The 18,213-nt window shown below is 39.3% G+C and overlaps 2 protein-coding genes across 2 annotated transcripts in view; one reads left to right on the top strand and one right to left on the bottom strand.

The window, feature by feature from the left end:
- Positions 1-516, bottom strand: part of LOC115510350 (SLX4 interacting protein) — a 176,702-nt gene extending 176,186 nt beyond the window's left edge. Inside the window, exon 1 of the mRNA XM_030310100.2 lies at positions 338-516. The gene's annotated coding sequence lies outside the window, so the exon portion shown is untranslated. The remainder of the gene's footprint in view (positions 1-337) is intronic.
- Positions 517-1,580: 1,064 nt separating this feature from the next.
- The window catches only part of MKKS (McKusick-Kaufman syndrome), a 28,139-nt gene continuing 11,506 nt past the window's right edge, over positions 1,581-18,213 (top strand). The window contains exons 1-2 of the mRNA XM_030310098.1: positions 1,581-1,694; positions 13,357-13,587. The gene's annotated coding sequence lies outside the window, so the exon portion shown is untranslated. The remainder of the gene's footprint in view (positions 1,695-13,356; positions 13,588-18,213) is intronic.

The raw sequence follows: 18,213 nt of genomic DNA, 5'->3' as shown, positions 1-18,213 counted from the left end.
AAAAATGTCTGAGACTGTATTTGTATAAATCGTGGTCGGCAGCCATAGTTTGATACAAATACCTGGCCCATTCACTGATTTTGTCCTAAAGAAAAAACCAAAAAATTACCCAGAGTAATACTTTCACTTTCAAGCCCAGGTTTCTTGCACCCTCTGTTAACAACTCTTTAGCACTTTGAAAACAACGAGAAAAAGGTGAAAGCACAGGAAAAAGAATTCAGAAAAGGCTCAAAAATCAAAGAAAAAAAAAAACAAAACAGAGGGGGAGAGGAGATGGGCAAATAGTTCAGTGCAAGTGAAGGACCATCTCAGGTTGTCAGGAGTTCCATGTTCTTACCTATGATGGTGGCAGGGTTTGGGTTCGGGCTTTTATTAGTTTTGTTACTGTCCAGGGTCACTGGTGGAGTAGTACTTGGCTGAGCAAACTTAGACTACACAGGCAGCAGGCTCTGAAGCCCACCTTCAAGTGCTTTGGGGATTCAACCTTCGGCCTTACTTCCCCTTTCCCAGGGTCTCCCCGCGCGTTGGGGGGTGGGTGGGGAGGGGAAGCTGCCGCTGCCCAAACACAAGATGATTTGGGCAGCCTCACTGTCGCCTTGAAGCCATAACCAGGAGTTAAGATGGCTGCGAAACACTGGGTGAGGGGCCTGAATAGCGAGAAGGATCTGCCCGAAAGAAAAATGGCCACCGTTCATTTCTCAAGGACAGCCCAAAACAAAAATGGCGACCAAGGCTGGCTATCCAGAGACCTAGGAACGCAGTGAATATGATTGGCAGGTAACGAATCTCCATTACCCATAGTGCTAGACAGCAGAGGTAATCGAGAGAAAAAGAAAACCCAACTTTTTTGTGGTACAGAGCTTCTTGATACCGGAAAGTTACTAACACAAGAATTACATTATAAAAACGGTTGGAAAGTAAAGGTGGCTTTCACAATACCAGATAAACTCTAAAATAGCGATTAACATAATTCCCTCCATAATTATTTTGAATGCTACAAGAGAATGAAAGTTTTGTCCTTCAACTAAGAAACAGGATGGAGAGAGAGCGCCAAAATTATCCACTTTGAGGACAGCAAGTGTTGAAGGACTCCTAATCTCCCCGTAGACCTCCCCCTACAAAGAGCTGAGGGCAAAAGCTTTGTGATGTGGCCCGCTCGCACTGCGCATGTCCACTTTCCAGTGTGATGCGGTGAAGTGGTGGTAGTCCAATCCTTTTCTCCTGGTTTTGAAGGCACACGTAAAAAGGCGGCGAGGAACCGGCGCTGAAAACGAACCGCGCCTTGTGATTGGTCAAGTCTGGGAGGACGGAAGACTACCGCGAACTATTGACTACTGTGTGATTCATTCAATAAATGTCTCCTAAACGCGGGCCATGAGGCAGATACTGTGCCCTAACAAGTCCATTTGGTGCTAAATTCTTTGGTTTCAACACATTTGCTGAGACTGATGCTAAATAAGCTCCGCCCCCTGGCCCTTTTCGGTCTGGGCCAAAAGCTTTCAGGGCTGAGACTCTTGCTAAAACCCGGAGAAGCGGATTTTGAGCGGCGCACGCGCCAACCACAGAACTACGCATGCTCCGTCTCCAAGCCCCGAGCGCAGGTTGCCGGGACAGGCTGCGGCGGCTCCGTGCGGCTCGGCCTCTGGGGCCAGCTGGTGGCGGTGGCCTAGAGAGGCTCAGCGGCTGGTGGGCAGGTGAGAGTTCTGGAACTTCAGGTGGAAAAACCTGCTTTCTACCTGGCCGAAGAGAGGGAAGGTGGGCTTGTTGGTGCCCCTTGCCCCCTCTCAGAAAGGTCACTCGTGTCTTCACTGAAGGATATTTGGGGGCGGGGACAAGGAGGCCGGCTCCTTATAAAATTAAAGACCTACCCTTAAAATAGCCATGGGCAGTAAATACTTGCAGCTGGAGGGAATGTGAATGGCGGTAGGGCGACTAAGAATTCCAGGTGTAGACCCTCTTCCCCTCGCATCTGCGCGGCCACGCCGTGGAGTAGATGGAAAAGGTGTTCCAGTGAAAGCACCGATTGGACCTGCGCTGCCACCTTCTAGCTGAAATCTGTGTGACTTGTTGGTCACTCCTTCGCAGGGAGAGAGCATACTATGCCTGTGTCTATGTGGGAGGTGACGGCCACCCTCTGACGTGGAACTGGAAGTCAGAACTGTTGGACAGCAGGGTTAGTGCCAACTGCGTGAAAGCAGAAGCAGGACTCACAGGACTTTTGACATTAGGGGGACGGAATCCTTTTGAGATGAAGACGTCCTGCGTCATGTTTATCTTCTCCAATAGGACCGTGCCCAAATACTGTAACTGTCTCAGAGGTTCTCAATTCTGGCAGTTTAGTCATTCATTAACTTCCTCCATATATTTATATATCCACATATGTTGTATACGTATATATATAATTGTGTGTATGTACACACACACACACACACACACACACACTGAGTTAGCAGATTCGTCAGTGACCAAGACAGACATAGTCCCTGACCACATACAGCTTATATTCTAGTGATAGGAGAGGGAACAATAAACAAGTACGCTAACAGTGAACAAAGTGTTTACAGATTATCCTAGGTGGGTTCCCAGGGAAGGAGATTTGTGGGCAGGACATTTATTACGAAGGATTTTTCTGGATCTTACCAAGGAAGAAAGGAAGCAGGAATGGGTGGATAGAAAAAGTTAAGCTGCAGTTCAGTCCCAAGGGAACTCTAGGTGATGGTTTGGCCCTTCAGCGGTGTCCCAAGTTGGAGGGAAGAGCCAAGTCTTTATACCTGGGTGGTCATTGGATGCCTATTGCCCTGGAAAGAAGGCCTGACTTCCCTTCTCTTCAGCCAAGTGTGTCCTGTAAAGGGACTGACAACTGAGATCTGTCTCAGCAATCCGGAGAGCTGGGGAAATAAACCTTTCATTCTTAAAGGGGATCGAGGTGGCACATCACTGCATTCACCACAATGGGAGGGCTTCAGAAGTAATGGTGGGATGTGCTAGAGAATAATGGTGGTGGGAGAGGGAAGAAACTTTAGGCTGGGTGCTCAGAGAAGGACTCTGAGTAGGTGACATCTGAACTAAGCACAAGAATGAAACCCTGTGTAGGACAAAAGGAGGAAGACGCTCCACTTTCTGTTATGCGCTGAGAATATAACCGAGAAAAAACAATGGCTGCTACCTCCTGCTGCAGTGGGTGGCTGTTACTGGTTTTTATAGATATTGACTCCCTGCTACTACCAAAGATGGAGTATGTAAAAATAGATGGAAGATAGGGGAGAAACTGAGAAGTCTGGAAGTTTTGAGAAAATAGTCAACTTGGTAAAGACTTTTAATCTCTACAGTTTGGGTTGTTTTTTTGTTGTTGTTTTTGCTCGAATACAGCATTTAATCATGTTTTATTTGGATTGTACCTTTCTCTTCTCAGGCTTGTATTCTCTTTTGAGAACAGGAACCATGCCTTATTCAGTTTGGTAGTTACCACCACACTCACACCATCCCCCACCCAGCCTAGTGTCCTGCTAGCACCTAACAGACACTAAGTAAACATTCAAATAAAATTAATCTCACACATATTTGAAGTGAAAATTGATAAGCCCTAAGTGATATAAACACTGTTTGGAAATATGTCTTTATAATATTTCTCAGTTTTATAAATTATAACCAAGTATTATAGTTGAAATATTAGGTGATAATAAACAACTGCTTTGGTCAAGCAGGAATCTCCAGAGGTGCCTTTTTCTGTTAATTTGTATTAAAGATAATATAGTTGCCATGTATTGAACTCTTCCCACATGCTAGACCCTTTACTAAGCAATAAATAAATATAAATATGTAGTGATCTTCATAATATAGCTGATATTACAGATTATTAAATTGAGGCAGGAGAGAAGTGATTTGCCCAAGATGATAACTAATTTGTGGTAGTGAGAATTGGATTCCCATCATTACTTAATACCTTTGCTCTTAAGTAACCAACAACATTTCTGAAAATATAGTCCACTAGGACTCTAATATTTAACCCCTCAGCAACTCTGTTAGCTGTTATCAGAGAAACAAATAAATTATTCACCCTATTTTTTGCTGCTTTGCTCTGTTTGAATTTTCCTATTTCCTTCAAAATTTGCTTTCCTGGCTCTCACTGTAGGAGTTTGCTACCTTTCCTATAACATCCTGGAATCTGATTATCGATCCACCCCTGTCTAATCAAAATGGCCCCAAAGATCTCAGAACCTCTTTCATGAGAATCAGGGTATCTTTATTCACCTCCAGACTAACTCAAACTGCCCAGAGAAGCAGGCCTCCTTTATGGGGACCACATCCCTTAGTCTGGGCAGTCATTCTAGTCCTCTTCTGTTCTTACTACACTCGAGGTTGGCTCTATTCCTTTTGAAATAATCAAAATAAGAGTAATAGCCAATAATCACTGAGTCCAGACTAAGTGCCAGGTATTGTGCTAACTTCACAACAAGTTTGTGATGTGGAAGTCATTACACTCATTTTACAGATGATGGAACTGAGGCTTAGTGAGGTTAGTGACTCATCCAAGGTCACAGCTAGTGGTAAAGTGCAGGGGTGGAGACGGAAAGCTCAGGCAGTAGGATTCCACAGTTCATCCCCTTGATCACACTATAAGACAGTGCATTCTTACGAAAATGATTGATTGTGCTTTACCTTCTGAAAACTGGTAGACAGGAACTAGATCCTGGTGGGCTTCTTATGCTGTACTAAGAAATTTAGATTTCACCTAACAAAAATATCACTAAAGGCTTCTAAGCAAAGCATAACAACCAGATGTGGGGATTTTGCAAGATGGCTGTTAAGTGTGTGGAGTATATATAGTGAAGAGTAAAGTAGAACAGTGATTCTCAGACTTTAACTTCAAAATTTAACGTACTCTCCAGAATATGTTAAAACACAGATTACTGGACCCCACCCTAGAGTTTCTGATTTGGTAAGTCAGAGGAGGCCACAGAATTTGCATTTCTCAAAAGTTCCCAGGTGATGCTAATGCTATTGGTGAGGGGGACCACATTTTGAGAGCCACTGGATTATAAGCAAGGATGTCATGTGAAGTAATGAGGGTCAGGACTATGGCTGTGGGAAGAGGTTATATATAAGAGTTTCATGTCAAATGGCAAGGCTGGGTGACTGATAGGATGAGGAATATAAGGAAAAGGGTAGAGACAACTATATCCAGAATTGAATGGCTTAGCAGGAAATGTTTTATGTTTTGGGGGGGGGGTTGCCAAAACAGGAAATAAGGTTGAACAGCAGTTTGGAAATGAAAGAGGATTCATATTTATATGAGATGAGTTGAGACTGCTTGTGGGTTCAGGTAAAGGTGAAGAGTAGCAGTTGGCTATGTGGGTGTAAGCTGGAGATGAAAGTGCAGTAGTCGTTAGTGGATGCATTATAATAGAAGCTTTGGATGTGAATGAGACCACCTAGGAAAGGAACAGGGGGGAAAGACAACCAAGGACAAATCTCTGATAAAGTTGAAAGGGGGATGGAAACCCGAGGGGCCGTTAAAGGAGACTGAGAAGGAACAGACTGGAGTCCCAGGTACTTAAGGGAGTTTCCGGAGCACATCAAAATGCTTCAGAGATCAAGTAAGGGGAGAGACTGGTGATCTTTACAGTCAGAGCAGTTTCCATGGAGAGTGGAACAAAAGCACGTTACTTGAGTTTGAAAATGGAAGTGGGAAGTGACTCTAGGAGAAGATTCATTATTTGAAAGGAATCAGATTGTGTAGTAGCTAGAAGGGAGACTAGTAAAGAGCAGTTGCTTTAGGAATTTGTTTTCGTTCTTTTCAATGGGGAAGAATAGGTTTTGCAGAGGAGGAAGACCCCATTATAAGTGGGAGGTGGGAGATGTAAGAGAGGTAGTGGAGTTAGAACCCTGAAGAGATGCAGGGAAAAAGGTTAAGATGAGAGCTAAGATGGGTGGGTCTGTTTTTATATGTGGGACAGGAAGTTGAAGGTGCTGATACGCAATAGCTACAGTTTCTTCTGGCCAGTAGGTTAGCTACAGAAACAAAGGTGAAGAGTAAAATAGAGCTCTTAAAAATGATGAAGATAGGGGAGCCTGGGAGGCTCAGTTGGTTAAGTGTCCAACTTCAGCTCAGGTCATGATCTCATGGTTTGTGGGTTTGAGCCCCACATTGGGCTCTGCACTGCAGTGGAGCTTGCTTGGGATTCTCTCTCTCTCTCTCTCTTTCTCTCTCTCTCTCTCAAAATAAATAAACTTTCAAAAAAAAAATTTTAATTAAAAAAAAGAAAATGATGAAGATAGAAATCAGAGCTAACCAGGGGTAGCCCTAAGGGGCCAATTGACTGCACATTTAATCTGGAACAATCTGGCTTTCAACATGATGCCCACTCCTCTTCCCTCAGCAACCTCAGCATCAAATGGCAGCCAGGTTTAAAAACAGAAAGGAGATGGAAAAGTTGTAGTGTTGTGTATAAACTCAATAAAGTCTATTAAAAAAAAAAAACTACAATCTTTCCGATGAGCCTGCAATAAACTGATTTTCTCTTCCTCATTAGTCCCTCATCACTCACTCACTGTTTACATTTTGGACTGTTAGTAAAGCTTCTCTACAAAACTTGTGATGCTTTCACTATATTATTTATGTATAAAGACATTGAATTCACAATAATGGAGAAGGGTAGCAGAGGCCATAAAATACTCATATATAACTATGTTGACCTTTGCTGTGGGTTTTTTTTTTTAAGTTTACTTATTTATTTTCAGAGAGACTGTGCAAGTGGAGGAGGGGCAGAGAGGGAGCGAGGGAGAGAATCCCAAGCAGACTCCACGCTGTCAGCACAGAACCCAATGTGGGGCTTGAACCCACAAAACCATGAGCTCATGACCTAAGCCAAAACCAACAGTTGGACACTTAACCAACTGAGCCACCCAGGCACCCCGACCTTCACTGTGTTCTTGACTACTGACCAGCTGTGCTGTCAGCACTGTAGCTATTGGGTGTAGGTCAAGCCAACCTTGAATGGAGGGGAGAGAGCCATGATAGGATTTTGCCAAATGGAAACTTTAGAACTCAGGTAGGATCCATTCAATTCATCAAGAGCTGACAGTAGTGACAAGATGAAAATTCAGCAAACTGTGTTTAGTTGATAAAAGGGGGAAAAAAGAAACTGTTGGTCTCTAGTGTGACAGTTGAGTAAGCATGAAGACAGTACACAGTCCTTTCTAACGTGTACACAAAAAGTGCCAACATTTGAACTGCCGTATTAAAAACAGGATATTTTTAGCATCAGTGATTGGGAGCTCAGAAATGAAGAATTCCCAGGGCACCTGGGTGGCTCAGTCGGTTAAGCACACAACTCTTGATTTTGGCTCAGGTCATGATCTCATGGTCATGGGATAGAGCCCCATATTGTGCTCCATGCCAAGCATGGAGCCTGCTTAAGATTCTCTCTCCTCTCTCTGTCCCCTCCCCCACTAGTGTGCTTTTTCTCAAAGTAAACATTAAAAAAAGAAAGAAAAATGAAGAGTTCCCAAATAACTGTAGCCGACATTGTAAAAGAAATACAGTTCCAGTAAACTTCATCTCTTGTCATAGGCACAAGATCTCATTAAATTAATTGTTTAACATTCTAATGTCCTCTTCATGTTTAAATTACATTTGGTGGAAGTTTTTAAAAATTACTATTTTTCAAATACTTTAAGCAGAGCAGCAATGAAAACCTAAAAAGAATCTACCTTTACACTGTGTCTAAAAGACCAGCAGATGGCGTCCAGCAAGCCCAGTAGGCAAAATGCTAACATTTTTCAGACTATTTCCTGCATCCAGGTTATTGTAGGCCTAATTTAGTAATGGCTAATAACAAAACTTGATGGTTCTAATTAATATGATGCTACATAGAAAGAGTAAACTGATAGCGAGAGCCAAGCTGTTTAGGATTTTATAAGAAGCTTAATTGCCTTTTTGTCCTTTGCCTTACTGTCCAGTTCCATCACCAAGAGACCTTCAGTTAGCTTGGAATGTAACAAGCTTCAGCAAGCCTGTCAGAGGCCTTAGTGGTAGAAATTGAAGAGATAATAATCTCTGTAATACAAAGTAAGGGTTGGGAAAGTTGCTGCTTTAGACACAGTAATGCCTTAACTTTAAAGAATATTTGTAGTTTTCAGTAATATACTCAGTGCTTTCCTTTCTTGGTTTTTATATTTCTATGTACTCAGAAGATTATAATATTTTATTAAGGTAGAGATATAGCAAACTTCTCCCCATTCTGTGGTTCATTAACTCTTGCTATTCATTCTGTACTAAGTACTACGCTAAAGAAAACTGAACTAAAATTAGCCCAGCTAATCTCAACTATTAGTAGGTCACAGATATGTGTTTGGAGGACATAGACTCTAATTCTGGACGATTTGGCACAAGACTACTGTTAACCCTTTACATACCTGACATGAGAATCAGAAAAACATGCCAGGCTTAACGCATTAGGATAGTTGACCTTGGTGACTCTCAAGTATGCATGATTCACTCAGAATGTTCTTCTCATCCATCATCCTGCACAGGAAATTCTGATTAACTCTACTGCCAGAGCTGGGTCACTAATTCTTGACTTTTGAAAACAGCTTTATAGAATACCAGCCAAGACTACCAGACCAACTCCAAAATCTAAGTTGAGTGCCACAATTCACTATCAGTAATCTTGGAAATCAATCATTTAGTGTTTCCTCATGAAGTGGCCTCATAAAACTGCTATGAAAACAAAATGAGATAAAAACTATGAAACCTTTGTAATAATGCAAGGTATATATTATTGAAAGAAGACTATATGAAAGCATAATCTGTGGGAAGATTGCCTCTAAGTGTATTTTAAACTTAAAACATTTCAATGAGTAAAACTCTAAATGCTATTTTAGTTGAGCTAAAACTTGGTAATTTTACTTCTCTTACATTCTCTCATATTTCCAAGAGCCCTGTACCTTTTTTGTTTATCAATACATTAAAAAAAGATTCAGAAAAGATAAGAAAAAGGCAGTTGCAAGTACACCAAACAGGGGTAGCAAGGAGGAATAATCACTGTGTTCTCATTTCTGTTGCTGCTTTAGTCCAAGCAAACTTGAAAAGCTCAATGAATAAACAGCAAGGACTAGTTATTTTTAGGGACAGCCTGTTACTGATCATCAAACCTGATCATTTTGAGCACATTCTTGTTTTGTTTCAGACTCAGATATCTCTGGTGTCAGTAAAATAGTTCCATCTCACTTGGAATGACTTGACAAGTGTTTTGAGGGAAGGACCATCATGAGATAAATTGCATATAGCTTAATTTCCCACTTCCCAAATTGAATCTCAATATCCCCGCTGCTCAACATCATGAACCTTTGTAAAAGTCAAGAGTTTTAGAAAACCTCGTAAGTTCATTTGAAAAATGAATTAATGAAGACATCTGGTAATTCTTCACACTGTCCTGAGAAGCAGCATATTATAGGAACTGTAAACAAGGACTCTGGAATATTTACAAGAATATCTGTTGCCAGAGGTACTTGGGTGGCTCGGTTGAGCGTCTGACTCTTTATGTTGGCTCAGGTCATGATCCCAGGGTTGTGGGACTGAGTCCAGTGTCCAGTTCAGTGCTGAGCGTGGAGCTTGCTTAAGATTCTTTCTCTCTCCCTCCGCTGCTCTCCCTGGCTCGCACACTCTCTCTCTCCCTCTCTAAAATAAAAAAGAATATTTGTTGCCATAGCGTAATTAGGAATAAATTTAACATTGAAACAAATCTCAAATTTCTATCAATCAGAGATCTATCAAATTAGCATGTTTCCATACAATCGAATATTATAAAGCTATCAAAAATGATAATGAAGATTTATATTCTTGGGGGAAGAAAAGATTATAAAACAGCATGTAAATCGTCATCACATTTTTGTTTAAACTGCAAAGAGAACAGACATTTTTAGTTTTCTTTTCCTTATTTCTATATTTTCTAACTTTATTAAAAAGCAAGCCTATATTATATTTATTAGAAATGGGCAGTTATGCTAATTTTCATTTTGAAAAAAATCCCACAGAAGAATTGAGAAAAAAAAATGTTAAAACTATACCCCCAAAATATGTTTGATTATATTTTAAACCTCCACAAGAAGATATGAACAAAATAAGGAATGCATTACCTCACTATCACATCTAACATCAAATTTCAAAACTGTGTTGTCTTTTTCTTAAAACTAACAATGAGCCTTCGTTAGTAAAGTTTAATGTGTTTTGTCCTGGGAAGTTGGTTTTTCAGCCTATTGGAGACATGTAGTGTGCTGAAAACCTATTAAATGAAAAAAAAAAAAAGGAGGTTAAAGTTACCTGTACCATTTTAAAAGAGTGCCAGTTCCATCAGGCTTGGTGGGATGGACAGTTATGTATACAGTGTGGTAGTGTTTTTAGGTGAATTAAATGTGAAAACTCTAATAAAAGCGTTTTATAAAGTAAAAAGCCCTCTCTAGATCCTGACCGATTTCCAGACCTCTCAGAATACAACAGAATAATCATTGGAAAATAGTTACCAGCCTCTCACTCCCATTACCCAAATCAACATATGACATATGGAGAATTTGAGGAAATGGGGGCATGTAGGTGTTGCATAAACAGAAGCAACTAATCATTAGATCAGTCTACATCATTTACTAGCCAGGAAGTCTGTTACTGGGACTCAGTGATATTGACCAATGATGAGTTTTCAACCAAAAAAATAATAATTCCCAGATTTAACTCAACCTAAATGTATAAAAAGATGCATAGATCCTTAAATTATCCTAATGGAAACAAATAATAGACCGTTCAACACAGAGTAAATAAAATGGAGTGCCTCCTTTGTCCTTAACCCATGGATGACCAAAGATTCATTAAGTGTAAGCTAACTTGATGTTAATCCAAGATTCTTCTCAAAGAAGGTTCACAGTACATCACATCACATACTGTGTTTTACATGGAGAGGCTCTTCTGTACAACACTTGCCCAAACATTGCTGTTACAGATCGTAGTTTAATTTATTCTGAATTTTAGTTATTGAGTTCTTCACCCCAACTTTATTATTATATTCTTTTATGCAGACAACTCTATTTTCTATAAACTATTTCCCTAAAAGTTTATAATTCAGGAAAAAAGCTGACAAATATTGAATTATATTAGAGATCATGGAGAAGTAAACTGCATAGAAGAAATGCCATCCATCAAAAGTAATGTGACTTGGGGCACCTGGGTGGCTCAGTCGGTTAAGTGTCCGACTTTAGCTCAGGTCATGATCTCACAGTTCATGAGTTCAAGCCCGGCATCTGGCTCTGTGCTGACAGCTCAGAGCCTGGAGCCTGCTTCAGAATCTGTGTCTCCCTCTCTCTCTGCCCCTCCCAGCTTGCACTCTGTCTCTCTCTCTCTCTCTCTCTCTCTCTCTCAAAAATAAACATTAAAATTTTTTTTTAAAAAAAGTAATGTGAATTGATAACCTCATGTTGAGAGTTCAGAGGTGTTAGAATCACCGTAAGTACTGATGAAACTAGATATGAATGATGTTATCTTCTAACCCTTTAATTGAAGGTATTTTGTGGACAAAAATATCACATCACGCAACACAAGCCAGGTAACTTTGGTGCAGCTTCTGTCCCTCTACGACGTAATCCTTGCTATAGTTCTTTCCTCACGATTCCAGACCACTGTGTTTTATTGTATCCTCAAATCTCAAAAGCATTTTGTATAGTGGGCTTCACAATGAAATTTAATGATACAATTAATTGTAGTAGGCTTTCTCCAAAGATAGAACATAAATATGTCAATAAAAGTATGGTCCCTGAAGGTTTGCAAAAAGTGTATAGGATACAAGAGCACATTAGAACAGGAAAAGGCCACAGAAAGCCAACTAGGCCATTGTTTTTTTCTAGTAGTTTAAGTTTTGCAACAAAGTCCTTATATAATGTGAATTTGGACACTGAGAGAAATGGTTTCTAATGCTGGAAATGATATATGTACATAGGCATAACTCTGAGCCGTTTATTTTTAATATACCCAGAACACTGAGGCAGTTGTTCACCTCACTAGCTGTATTTTTTTTTAACGTTCATTTATTTTTGAGAGAAAGAGAGAGAGAGTGTGCATGCGAGCAGGGGAGGGGAGGGGCAGAGAGAAAGGGAGAGGGAGTGAGAGCAGACTCCACACGGTGAATGCAGAGCTTGACACAGGGTTTGATCCTACGAACCAGAAGATCATGACCTGAGCCAAAATCAAGAGTCAGACACTTAGCTGACTGAGCCACGCAGGCACCCCAGCAGTATATTTTAATCTTGATTTGGAAAGAAGTAAGTTTTGTTGAGATATTTTTCTAATGGCATTCATACAAAATTATTATAATGTAACAGATTGCATGTACCAAATTTCATCTACATGCAACTGGACATAATTCTTAGTATATCCCACAGATGATGGAGTAGCCCTTATTGTCTGTCTATGCTCAGAAAGGAACTTGGAAAGTGGGTCCGTTCATACTATTGCAAGTCTATAAGCTAATCACTAAAGCCTAACGAGTGTCCCTTAAATAAAAAAGTTTAAGAAGTCTTTAAAGGTTGTCCAGACTCAAGTTCCCAAAGCCAACAGATCATCAGAAACAGATTTCCTGGGCCACAGTCCAGGCTTTACAAACCAAAGACAGGAAAGAAATCTGCTTTAATACAAATTAGCTTTGTAAATCCATGCAAGTTATTAGCTCCAATTTCTCCATGTAAACTGGGTAGACCCCTGTGTGGTAGAGTTATTAGTGATAAGGGCAACCACTAAAATCCTGTGCTTCAGGACATAAATGGAAATAGCATTAATTCATCCTAAATCAGAGTCCATGCCAAAATTTGTTTGCTACAATTAGAATCTATGCATGACTCTCCCAATCTCCATTGAAACACCATCACTTACATGTGTCGGAATGCAGAATCTAAGTTCTTACTACATATTTAAGGATTACCATTTGATTCTTCAGTTAAAATAATGACTAAATGTAATTATTTTTAAATCTAAGTTTACTGCGGCTCAGAAAAAGTATAGTTAATTATATAAAGAAAACGATATCTATGCGTGAGCATTTCCAAAGATGTATATAGCTTTTCTAGCAGGTAATGTGGCACCTTTACAATCTTTGACTAAAGGTTTTATTGCTTTATAAGGTTCTCAAGCCTGACTTCCTGCTATCCCTTTGAGCCTACAACATATCCTTTTTAATTAACAGTAAACTGTATTACACCTAAAAATGTTTTAACAGTCTACTTTTATTAGAGTGCAATATTTTACTTGTGGTGGTTCATAGATAGAACTTGAGGGAGTTGTTTTGTTCCTGTCTTTAATTATTGGCCTTTTCTTAGGTGCACTGATGCTGAAGTACTATGAGCTTTCAGAACTTCTGGAGAGACTACAAAGTTCTGGTTGTTATGGTACCTTTAGTCGGGCTCATACATTTGGGATGGCACAGAATCAAAAGCAGCCCTGTTTTCCAAATGCCTAATAAGGACAACATTTCTGAGCCAGATAGTCCAGTACTTGGACATCCTCAGAAGAGTCACATCCAAGGGAAATAGCAGGCTTGGAATCTTCAGGTAAGTTCGATTTAATCTAGTCAACCAAATGGTATGTTCCAGCAATGGGAAACATAATCTTTAAAAAAGTACAGAGTTCAGGGCACCTGGGTGGCCCAGTCGGTTACATGTCCAACTTTGGCTCAGGTCATGATCTCGCGGTTCGTGAGTTCGCGCCCTGCATCAGGCTCTGTGCTGACAGCGTGGAGCCTGGAGACTGCTTCGAATTCTGTGTTTCCCTCTCTCTCTTGCCCTTACCCCACTCATGGTCGGTCTGTCTGTCTCTCCCTCTCTCTCAAAAATAAACATTAAAAAAAATTTTTTTTAAGTACAGAGCTCTGGCAAGAAAAAGCTTAAGTTGGTAAGTTACATACCTGTTGTTTTTATTATGACCCATTGCCAAAATATTAATTCTGTAATTGCTTCTAGGAAAGTTTGTTCCATGGAGACCTTTGACACTTGCCTGGCAGAGTCATTTGGATGAAAGGAGAAAGGGCATGCAGTCCATTACTTGTCCTGTCCTTTTCACTAATGTCACCAGGATCATAAATGTATCCAAAAGAGTAGTTGTCTAGTTGACATAAGTCCATCCCAGAGCATACAAATCTGTAACTTGCAAAAGTTCTCTCCTTTATTATTGTTCTGTTTCTTTCCAAGGCAAATAAAACTAGTTGTATTTTTTTTATTTTTTATTTTATTATTTTTAAAATTTTTATTTTTAATAAAGTTTTTATTTAATTAATTTATTTATTTAGAGAGAGAGCAAGAGAGCAAGCTGGGGAATGGTGGGGCAGGAGGACGGAGGGGTGGGTGGGGTAGAGAATCCCAAGCAGGCTCCGTACTGACAGCATGAGCCCAGCATATGAGGCTCAATCCACGAACCATGAGATCATGACCTGAGCTGAAATCAAGAGTTAGATGGTTAACCAATTGAGCTAATAAAACGCCACATACTCCTTCTTTAGTATCTAATATTTTTAGTATCTAATATTTTAGCTTCGAAGTAATGTTACTTTTGAGAGTCGCCGAAATAAGAAGATATAGTTACATAATTCAAGATTATAATCTCTTAACTATAATTCCAAAATCCAATAAATTCTAAAATCCAAAAAGTTTTGTTACAACTCCTTTGGTAGCAAAACTTAATCTTAGCTGACATGAGTCAGTTTACAGTCTTTATTCCACTCAATATGATTAGTTTTACTGCAGAAATACTGTTGTGTTTGATTATAAGCATTATGATTATATTGCTTATGGGTATTAAACACTATATTATTTTGGTTATAGGTGCTAGATGCTGTATTATTTTTCTAAAATTCAAGAAACCCTGAATTATGAAACTGATCTGGCCCCAGATGGAGAACTGTGGCCCTATAATTATGGACCATTTTCTATCTTAATATACCTTTATGACCATCAGATGAGTAATAATGTGCTTTTAATTTTGGCATAAGCTAGGTCAATTTAGGGTCTGCTTCTTATAGAAGGACAACCTCTGTGATTTTCCACATTCTTAAGAGGTCTGTAATTTTGACTTCTGATAAAACTGTAATGTAATTTCTGATTACATCATTATTTTTTGTTGTTGTTAAGTAGGTTTCACATCCAGTGAGGAGCCCAATGCAGGGCTTGATCTCACGACCCTGAGATCAAGACCTGAGCTAAGATCAAGAATCAGACTCTCAACTGACTGAGCTACCCAGGTGCCCCCCAAAATTACATTATTTTAAATCAAGATTTTATTTATAAATGCTCATAAAGAGAAAGGGAAGAGGGTAGCTTAACGTAATAGACAATTATTTAACACAAAAAAACAGGTAATAAAATATCAGAAGCTTAATGACTTAAAAGAATAACCTTAAGACAAGACATTCTGTGTAAGATTTGCATTTATAAAAGATGTAAGATTTGTTTTTATAAAGGGAGTTTTAGTGGACATGAGCAGCAGGGAGTTAAAGAGTTTATTAGATGCTTGATTTTTATCTGTAAACTCTTCCAGACTGTAATGAGATCATTAGAGAGACAGAATGTGTGTGTGTGCGCACGCGCATGTGTGTGTATGTGTATTACTTATGACATTTTTTTTTTCCTTTAATTCTTGTCATAAGAGATTGGGGGTCTGCAATAGCCAAATTTTGAAAAAAAAAAAAAGTAGTTTCTCCTTCTGTGAAAAGAAATACAAGGAATATTATTAATTGAGGTATTCTTGGAAAGTAAAGTTGAGAAAAGAAAACATCTCCTCTACAACGTTAAGGTAAATACAGTAAGAGATTTGGATGTCATTGCTGCAGTAGTTAGAAGTTTCAGAGAGACCAACAATGCCAGTCAAGGAAGCAGAAACAGATATTAAAACAGGTTTAGGGTGAGCAAATGTTAAAACCAGATTTAGGGGCACCTGGCTAGCTCAGTTGGTAGAGCATGTGACTCTTGAACCTGGGATTGTGGGTTTGAGCCCCATGTTGGTATAGAGATTACTTAAAAATAAAATCTAAAAAAAAAAAACAAAACATTTAGAATGAATTAAACATTGATTCTATCAAAATAATGTGCTGTTATTTGTCCCATATTATTTTTTTAATTTCTACTTTTATTATAGCAAATTGCAAACATACCCCAAGATAGAGAATAGTATATTCAACTCTCTAGTATCCATCACCCAGCTTTCATACTTATCAACATTTTGCCAGTTTTATTTTATCTATCTTTCTGTCCTCACCCCCTTTTTGATATTTTAAATATTTTAAAGCAAGTCCCAAGCTTCAGTATGTCTCTTTAACATTAAAGATTAAGACACATACAACCACAAGTGCATTATCACACTGAGAAAGTTAATGGTTAGTCTTTACTACCATTGGATACTCAGGGCCATGTTCAGATTTCCAATTTGTCTTTTAAAAATCTCATTTTACAGGTGGTTTGTTGGAATTAGAATTCAGATAAGGTCCACACATTGTATTTGATAGATATGTCTCTTTTCAGCCACTCCATTTCCCTTCCCAATCTGCCTCTTTTGAATGCCCCACATTCTGAATTTGGTTGACTGAGTCCTCATTTTGTCATTTAACAAGTTTCTAACTCTCCCATATCTCCTATAATCTGGTAGTTAGGTCAGAAGGCCTGCTTTTACTTTCTTTTTTTCTTTGAAAAAGAATACTTCATGGATGTGCTATGGTAGACATTCTAGTAAAATCACATTGTTTCACATATACCGTCTGATCCACTTTCAGTGTTGCTAAGATTAAAGTGCATTATCAGTCTGATCTCTCCATTATAAGATCTATTATAAAATTTATGATCATTGCTCTAATCTAGGAATTGGCAAACTTTTTTTCTATAAATGACCATATAGTAAATATTTTAGGCTTTGCAGACCATACAGTCTCTGTTTCAACTATTCAACTATCTATTGTAGCACAAAAGCATTCGTACATGATACACGAGCATGAGCCAAGATTTTATTTACAAAAATAGAGGGCTGGATGTGGCCCATGGGCTGTAATTTGCCAACCACCACAATAGTCTAATACATTATTTCCTTAGGAGTTGCAAAATGATGTTGCTCAAATTCTATCATTGCTTCTCCATTTATGAGCTGGAACAACTTTACCTCGTCAAGTATTCAGTTTTCCCTCAAAATGCATTTATCAGGAAAAGCAAGATAAATGCTTATTTCCACCTATGAGTTTTTATAAAAGTAAATTTGTGCCCTAACAGCAATGAGGGTTTTTGTTTTTGATGACAATATGAATTCATGAGTTTACATATTACTTGAATTATCTCAAGCTATTACTATCAATATTCTTTTTAATACTCAAATTGTCCCATCTTGGATGCCCTTCATGTTGAGTCCGATGTCTGTTTTTCTCCTGTGCCTTTTTTTTTTTAATTTTTTAACATTTATTCATTTATGAGAGACAGGGAGAGATAGAGCATGAGCAGGGAAGGGGAAGAGAGAGGGAGATACAGAATCTGAAACAGGCTCCAGGCTCTGAGCTGTCAGCACAGAGCCCGACGCAGGGCTCGAACTCACAAACTGCGAGATCCTGACCTGAGCCGAAGTTGGATGCTCAACCGACTGAGCCACCCAGGCGCCCCCCCCACCTTTTTTTAATGTTTATTTACTTTTGAGAGAGAGAGAGAGCGCGCGCGCGAGCATGGGTAGAGGAGGGGCAGAGAGAGAGGGAGTCACAGAATCTGAAGCAGGCTCCAGGCTCTGAGTTGTCAGCGGAGAGCCTGATGCAGGACTCCCAACTCAGCAGCTGTGAGATCATGACCTGAGCCGAAGTTGGATGTTTAACTGACTGAGCCACCCAGGTGCCCCTCTCCTGTGTTCTTTAATATGACCCAAGTATATTACTCTTAGGTAAAAAAAAAAAAAAAAAAAAAATCCTCAGTTCATCTTGTATATTTTTTGCCTCAGACCTAGAATCAGCCATTTCTCCCAGGAACCCTGATGGGAGAAAATTTTACCTGTTTATATCTCTTTAAATCACAATTTATAGTGTATGTCTAAATTTGGAATACAGTCATGTAAGTTTTTTTTTTTTTTTAATGTTTTTTTATCCTTGAGAGAGAGTGAGTGTGTGAGCAGGGGAGAGGCAGAGAGGGAGACACAGAATCAGAAGCAGGCTCCAGGCTCTGAACTGT

This window comes from Lynx canadensis, chromosome A3 (assembly GCF_007474595.2).
Source record: "Lynx canadensis isolate LIC74 chromosome A3, mLynCan4.pri.v2, whole genome shotgun sequence".
Classification (NCBI taxonomy): Eukaryota; Metazoa; Chordata; class Mammalia; order Carnivora; family Felidae; genus Lynx; species Lynx canadensis.
Note: the sequence above shows the minus strand (reverse complement) of the source record. Positions and strands in the feature narration are given on the sequence as shown.